This window comes from Hordeum vulgare, chromosome 2H (genome assembly GCF_904849725.1).
Source record: "Hordeum vulgare subsp. vulgare chromosome 2H, MorexV3_pseudomolecules_assembly, whole genome shotgun sequence".
NCBI classification, from domain to species: Eukaryota; Viridiplantae; Streptophyta; class Magnoliopsida; order Poales; family Poaceae; genus Hordeum; species Hordeum vulgare.
In genome coordinates, this window is record NC_058519.1 from 58,110,339 (window position 1) to 58,118,338 (window position 8,000).

Consider the following 8,000-nt stretch of genomic DNA (forward strand, 5'->3'; position numbering starts at 1 on the left):
AACTGTTTAAGCTCGAACACAGGATCACCCTTTGGTGGGGGAGGATCCCCAAGCAGTTCAACAGGCATATTATTCTTGAGAATAGGATATTGTTCTAAGACAATTTTATCTATCTCATCTCTCTCCTCCATATGCATATCATTTTCATGCTCAAGAAGATACTGTTCTAAAGGATCCGTAGGAGGTACGGCAATAGAGACAAGAGCAATAATTTCATCTCTACTAGACGACTCTCTTTTATGAGGTTGTCTTCTAAACTTGGAGAAGTTAAATTCATGAGACACACCCTCGAAACTAAATGTGACAGTCTGCTTAATGCAATCAATGTGAGCATTGACAGTGTTGAGAAAGGGTGTACCAAATATGATGGGGCAGAAGCTATCTTGTGTAGTACCAAGGACGAGGAAATCATTAGGATACTTCGTCTTTCCACACAGGACTTCTACGTCTCTCACAATTCCCAGAGGGCAGATAGTGTCTCTATTAGCTAGCGTAATAGTGACATCAATGGGTTCTAACTCAGCAGGTGCAATCTCATCTTTGATTTCATCATATAGAGAACGGGGTATTGCACTGACACTAGCTCCCATATCACATAAACCATGGTAACACTGATCTCCTATCTTAACAGAAACAACGGGCAGGCCAACTACAGGTCTGTATTTGTCCTTCGCGTGAGGTTTAGCAATTCTAGCGGAGTCCTCACAGAATTTGATAACATGCCCATCTATGTCTTCGGCTAAGAGATCTTTGATAATAGCAACACTAGGTTCAACTCTAATCTCCTCAGGGGGTGCAAGTGGTCTAATGTAACCCCTACGTATCACAGTTGGAGCTTTAGAATAATCCTTTATCCTAGCAGGGTATGGTGGTTTCTCAGTGTAAGCACAAGGAACAACAGGATCACTAAAAGCAATGACTTTCTCCTCAACTAGATTGGCTTTGGCTATGTTGCTTTCTACAGGAGGATGATATTTAAACCACTTCTCTTTGGGAAGATCAACATGAGCAGCAAAAGATTCACATAGAGCAGCTACTATCTCAGAGTCAAGTCCATACTTAGCGCTAAAATCTCTAGAAGTGTTTGTCTCAACAAAAGATTTAACGCAATCAAACTGTAAATTCATACCTGACTCCTTAACTTTCTCTAGCTCCCAATCTTCAGAGTTGCGTTTGATTCTCTCCAATAAAGTCCACTTGTGATCAATATCCTTCTTCATAAAAGAACCGGTACAAGAAGTGTCAAGCATGGTACGATCTTCATGAGAAAGCCGAGCATAAACGTTTTGAGTGATGATTTCTCTCGAGAGCTCATGATTGGGGCATGAATATAGCATTGATTTAAGCCTTCCCCAAGCTTGAGCTATGCTTTCCATGTCATGAGGCCAAAAGTTATAAATAAAGTTCCGATCATGATGTACTAAATGCATAGGATAGAACTTTTGATGAAATTCCAATTTCAACCGATTGTAGCCCCATGATCCAGTATCATCGCATAACCTATACCATGTCAACGCCTTATCCTTCAAAGATAAAGGAAAGACTTTCTTATTTACCTCATCCTCGGTCAAACCTGCAAGCTTAAATAAACCACAAACTTCATCTACAGAGATCAGATGCAAGTCTGGATGTGAAGATCCATCTCCTGTGAAAGGATTAGCCAGCAATTTCTCAAGCATACCCGAAAGAATTTCATAAAAGATGTTTTCAGTAGGTAACTCAGGTTGTGGAACAACTCCTCGTGCTTCCATTCGTGGTGAAGATACCCCGAACAAACTCCTCAAAGGAACAGTATCCATAGTGACAAGTGACAATCAATTTCAGCACAGTATAAAAATGTTTCCTTACCAATTTCCAGTTACCAAAGGCGCTTCACTCCCCGGCAACGGTGCCAGAAAAGAGTCTTGATGACCCACAAGTATAGGGGATCAATCATAGTCCTTTCGATAAGTAAGAGTGTCGAACCCAACGAGGAGCAGAAGGCTCTGATAAACGGATTTCAGCAAGGTAATAACTGCAAGCACTGAAAGTAGCGGTAACAAGTGATTGTGTTGCGAGGTGAAATGTAGCAAGCAAAGAGTAACAAGTAAAAAGTAGTAGCAACGGTGCAGCAAGTGGCCCAATCCCTTTTGTAGCAAGGGACAAGCCTGAACAAGGTCTTATAGGAGGAAAAACGCTCCCGAGGACACACGGGAATTTGTGTCATGCTAGTTTCATCATGTTCATATGATTCGCGTTCGTTACTTTGATAGTTTGATATGTGGGTGGATCGGCGCTTGGGTACTGCCCTTACTTGGACAAGCATCCCACTTATGATTAACCTCTCTCACAAGCATCCGCAACTACAAAAGAAGAATTAAGAGAAAGTCTAACCATAGCATTAAACTAGTGGATCCAAATCAGCCCCTTACGAAGCAACGCATAGACTGGGGTTTAAGATTCTGTCACTCCAGCAACCCATCATCTACTTACTACTTCCCAATGCCTTCCTCTAGGCCCAAATATGGTGAAGTGTTATGTAGTCGACGTTCACATAACACCACTAGACGAAAAGACAACATACATCATATCAAAATACCGAACGAATATCAAATTCACATGACTATTATTAACATGACTTATCCCATGACCTCAGGAACAAAAGTAACTACTCACAAAACATAATCATAATCATGATCAGAGGTGTAATGAATAGCATCAAGGATCTGAACATAAACTCTTCCACCAAGTAATCCAACTAGCATCAACTACAAAGAGTAATCAACACTACTAGCAACCTTACATGTACCAATCGGAGTCGTGAGATGGAGATCGATTACAAGAGATGAACTAGGGATTGGAGAGGAGATGGTGCTGATAAAGAGGTTGATGAAGATGCCTCCCCTCCGATGAGAGGAGTGTTGGTGATGACGATGTCGACGATTTCCCCCTCCGAGAGGGAAGTTTCCCCGGCAGGATCGTCCTGCCGGAGCTCTTGATTGGATCTGCTCAAGTTTCGCCTCGTGGCGGCGGCGAAACCACGAAAAAGCTCCCGCCTGATTTTTTCTGGACTAAGACGCTTCATATAGCAAAAGAGGGGGGCTAGTGGGCCGTCAGGGAGCCCACAATCCCCCACTCCGCCACCAGGGTGGGTGGCGGTGTCAGGGCTTGTGGCGCCCTGGCAGCCCCCCTCTAGTAGTTCTTTCGCCCAGTATTTTTTATATAATCCCAAAAAAATCCACGTAACTTTTCAGGGCATTTGGAGATGTGCAGAATAGTGGACTAGGATTTGCTCCTTTTCCAGTCCAGAATTCCAGCTGCCTGGATTCTCCCTCTTCAAATAAACCTTGCAAAATAAGACAGAAAAGGCATACATATGGTACCACAAGTAATATAACAGCCCAAAAAGCAATAAATATCAACAGGAAAGCATGATGCAAAATGGACATATCAGTGGGCATGAGGCCCCTTGTATGGGTGTGTGGCTTGGTATGTAAGCTACAGTGGGTAGCTTACATACCAAGCTGCTTGAGATGTAAGCTACCATGGGTAGCTTACATGCCAAGCTATATGTAGCTTGGGAGCTAGGCTATGCTTGTCCCCTGGGGCACTTTATAAACCAACGCCCAGGGGACAAGTTATATTGTAGATGAATCTGCTCATGTTGGCCGTCTCGACCGCAGGTGTCCGATGGGACGCCATAGTTGACGCCGGGCAGCCTGCTGGTCCAAGCAGCCGGCCCGGGCGGGCACGCACCCCGTCCGACTCACTGTCTTTGGGGTACCTGGAGGTCATCCCCCGACAGTAGCTTCCGAGCCTCCGGGCGACTCAAATAGCTCGCTGGAGGATTTTTGCAGTCATTGCTATTGCAGAAGTTGTCGATGATGGTCGATTGCAAGCCGGAGACGACGTGGCTTGCTTCCAATGGGGGCACGCCAGCGCACCCGCTGGGTCTAGCCTCGGAGCCTCCGGGCGACTCGAAGAGCCGGGCGGAGGGTCTTTGCTGTTGCTGAAGCAGACGGTGGTGTCGAGGATGTCGAGCACAGACGCGGGGTCCACCGATTGATGGGCACGGGGCCTTGCCGGGCACGGACACAGGGTCCGCCGGCTGGTGGGTGCAAAGTCCTGCCGGATGCGGACGTGGGGTCCAACGACTAGTTGGCACAGGGCCCTACCGGAAGCGGACGCGGGTTTTGCCGGCTGGTGGGCATGGAGCCCTACCGGGCGTGGACGCGAAGTCCGCCGGCTGGCTGTTTCCAGCAGGGGCGCGCAAGCGCACCCGCTGGGTGTAGCCTCCGAGCCTCCGAGCGACTCGAAGAGTCGTGCGGAGGCTTCTTGCTGTTGTTGTAGCAAAAGTTGCTGATGTTGACCGGCTACGGGCAGTAGCCGGCAAGGCTCTAGCCGGACAAGAGTAGCCAGCAGCCGGAAAGGCCCCAGCCGGCGAGGCTCCAACCAGCAGGGCTCCAGTCGGACAGGAGTAGCCAGTATCCGGAAGCCGGTCGGGCTCTGGCCAGCCAGGCGATGGGGGGTTCCCGCAAAGATGATCGTGCAAAAGACAAGGTTAGTCGATGCAGACATGTCAAATATTTGGTTTTGGGAGTGTAAGTTTATGCAGAGGGTGCCGACTCGCTTTCGTCCGAGCCCCCTTAAGTATTTTTTCTTGTTCTCTCGGCTCTTTGGCTTTTGCTCTTGCTAGCCAGACAGCCGGGAGCCGTTCTGTAGCTGAGGCAAAGAGTGGGTCGCGGAATGAAGCGTATAGTACTCGGACTCTGGGTGCAGACTCCACCGAGCACATACTCGCAAATGAAAGGGCCATGTCACGCAAGCCATTTTCTCCCTGGACGTTTTTCTCGCTGACCTCCGGCTTTTTCTCTCGCTAGCCGGACAGCCGCGGTGCGGTCTGTAGCCGAGATAAAGACTGGGCCTTCTGTAACGTATACGCTATTAAGCCATCCCATGGGAACGAACGTATCTGGCCAAGGGACCAGCCTCGGGCGAGACTAGTTGACGTCGGGGTGAACAGTAAAGTAGCTAAAACAAATGTGGGGATGGCCCCCGAGGGTCGCTCGGAGTATCCGTTTTTTGTGCGTGGTGTAGAAATATGCAGATGAAGAGCTCACATTGCTTTTTTGGAGTCGGCGAGGCAATCGTTGTCGAAGATAGCCGGTTGCCGACGCGCAGCTAGCACAACTTTTTACCAGCAGGTCACGCCGGGCGCACCCGCTGGGTTTCACCCACAGGGTGTAGCCTCCGGGTCGATTGATGGAGGTGCCGGTCGGCCGGGCTCAATCGGCCAGCATTGAAGAAGAAAGGCAACCAAGTCGATGTTGGAGTAGGCATGCATCCCTACCAGCCGGGAGACGATGCATGCAAGCGGGGCCCGCCGGCTTGTCTTCTTCTTCTTTATGATGGTGGCCTTGAGTGCGGAGTGGAGGAAAGGCTGCACGCAGGTGCGGGAGGCGGCGACGGTAGGAGCGAGCCTGGTAGATGCGCGGGAATGTCCCCACGTGAGCGCGGCGACGCTCGGAGGACAGAGGGAGGTCGGGCTGTCCACATACGTAGTGCAGCCGGTCAGACCTGGAGCCGATCGGACGGGAGGACGGACATGCACGCACGCACGCGGGGCAGCCGGCCAGGCCCATGCACCCAACGCACACACGCAGTGCAGCCGACCGGCTATGCACCAACGCACGCACGCAGTGCAGTCGGCCGGCTATGCACCCACACATGCAGGCAACTACCAGCAATGCACGCAGCTGAGTAGTGCAACCGGCCATGCTCGTACCACATGCATGCATGTACGTCCTTTTTTCATTTTCTTCTTTGCTAGTAGCCGATTTACAAAGGCAACGGAAGGAGCGGCGACGCAGGTAAAGGGACCGTCAGGCGGCACAAGAAGCGGGCACATATGTCCGCCCGGAACAACGCAGACGCGTGGATGTACGGACAGAGCAGCCGACCGCCGTATGCGAGACGAAGCCGGATGAAATGGAGAGCCGGGTGGTCGGAGGCGGAGCTGCGCAGGAGGGGCCAGAGCGCATGAGCTAGGGCAACCGGACGGGCAAACTACAACACGCAGGGCATGTGCATGCGGCCATGCACCTGCCGGCCCGGGCATGCATGCGTGCTCGCACGTGACAAGCAGCAGTCGGCTAGTGCCGTGGCTGATACATCCATTTTGCATCATGCTTTTATATTGATATTTATCGTATTATGGGCTGTTATTACACATTATGGTACAATACTTATGCCTTTTCTCTCTTATTTTATAAGGTTTACATGAAGAGGGAGAATGCTGGCAGCTGGAATTCTGGGCTGGAAAAGGAGCAAGTTTGAGATACCTATTCCGCACAACTCCAAAAGTCGTGAAAATCAGCAAGGAATTATTTTGGAATATATAAAAATACTGTGCGGAAGAAATACTGGAGCGGATCCACCAGGAGGTCACGAGCCTGCCAGGCGTGCCCCACCCCCTGGGCGCGCCTGGGGGCTCGTGGGCCCCCTGTTACCCCTTCGGCTCCCATCTTCTGCTATATGGAGGGTTTCGTCCTAGAAAAAAAAATCAAGAGAGAGCTTTCGGGAAGAAACGCCGCCGCCACGAGGCGGAACTTGAGCAGAACCAATCTAGAGCTCCGATAGGGCCGTCCTGCCGGGGAAACTTCCCTCCCGGAGGGGGAAATCGTTGCCATCGTCATCACCAACACTTCTCTCATCAGAGGGGACTCATCTCCATCAAGATCTTCATCAGCACCATCTCATCTCCAAACCCTAGTTCATCTCTTGTACCCAATCTCCGTCTCGCAACTCCGATTGGTACTTGTAAGGTTGCCAGTAGTGTTAATTACTCCTTGTAGTTGATGCTAGTTGGATTACTTGGTGGAAGATCATATGTTTAGATCCTTAATGCTATTCAATACCTCTCTGATCATGAACATAATTATGCTTTGTGAGTAGTTACGTTTGTTCCTGAGGACATGGGATAAGTCTTGCTATAAGTAGTCATGTGAATTTGGTATTCGTTCGATATTTTGATGCGTTGTATGTTGTCTTTCCTCTAGTGGTGTTATGTGAACATCGACTACATGACACTTCACCACTATTTGGGCCTATAGGAAGGCATTGGGAAGTAATAGGTAGATGATGGGTTGCTAGAGTGACAGAAGCTTAAACCCTAGTTTATGCGTTGCTTCGCAAGGGGCTGATTTGGATCCACCAGTTTAATGCTATGGTTAGACTTTGTCTTAATTCTTATTTCGTAGTTGCGGATGCTTGCAAGAGGGTTTAATCATAAGTGGGATGTTTGTCCAAGTAAGGACAACACCCAAGCACCGGTCCACCCACATATCAAACTATCAAAGTAGCGAACGCGAATCGTATGAACATGATGAAAACTAGGTTGACAGAAATTCCCATGTGTTCTCGGGAGCTCTTTACCTTATTTAAGAGTTTGTCCAGGCTTGTCCCTTGATACAAAAGGGATTGGGCCATCTTTCTGCACCTTTGTTACTATTGTTACTTTTTACCCGTTACGAATTATCTTATCCCGCAACTATCTGTTACCGATAATTTCAGTGCTTGCAGAGAATACCTTGCTGAAAACCACTTGTCATTTCCTTCTGCTCCTCGTTGGGTTGAACACTCTTACTTATCGAAAGGACTATGATATATCCCCTATACTTTTGGGTCATCAAGACTCTTTTCTGGTGCCGTTGCCGGGGAGTGAAGCGCCTTTGGTGAGTGGAATTTGGTAAGGAAACATTTATATAGTGTGCTGAAATTTATTGTCACTTGTCACTATGGAAACTAATCCTTTGAGGGGCTTGTTCGGGGTATCTTCACCTCGATCGGAAGCACAAAGAGTTTCTCCTCAACCTACTGCACCTACTGAAAATATTTATTATGAAATTCCTTCGGGTATGCTAGAGAAACTGTTGGCTAATCCTTTTACAGGAGATGGAACATCACATCCCGACTTGCATCTAATCTATGTAGATGAAGTTTGTGGTTCATTTAAGCTTGCA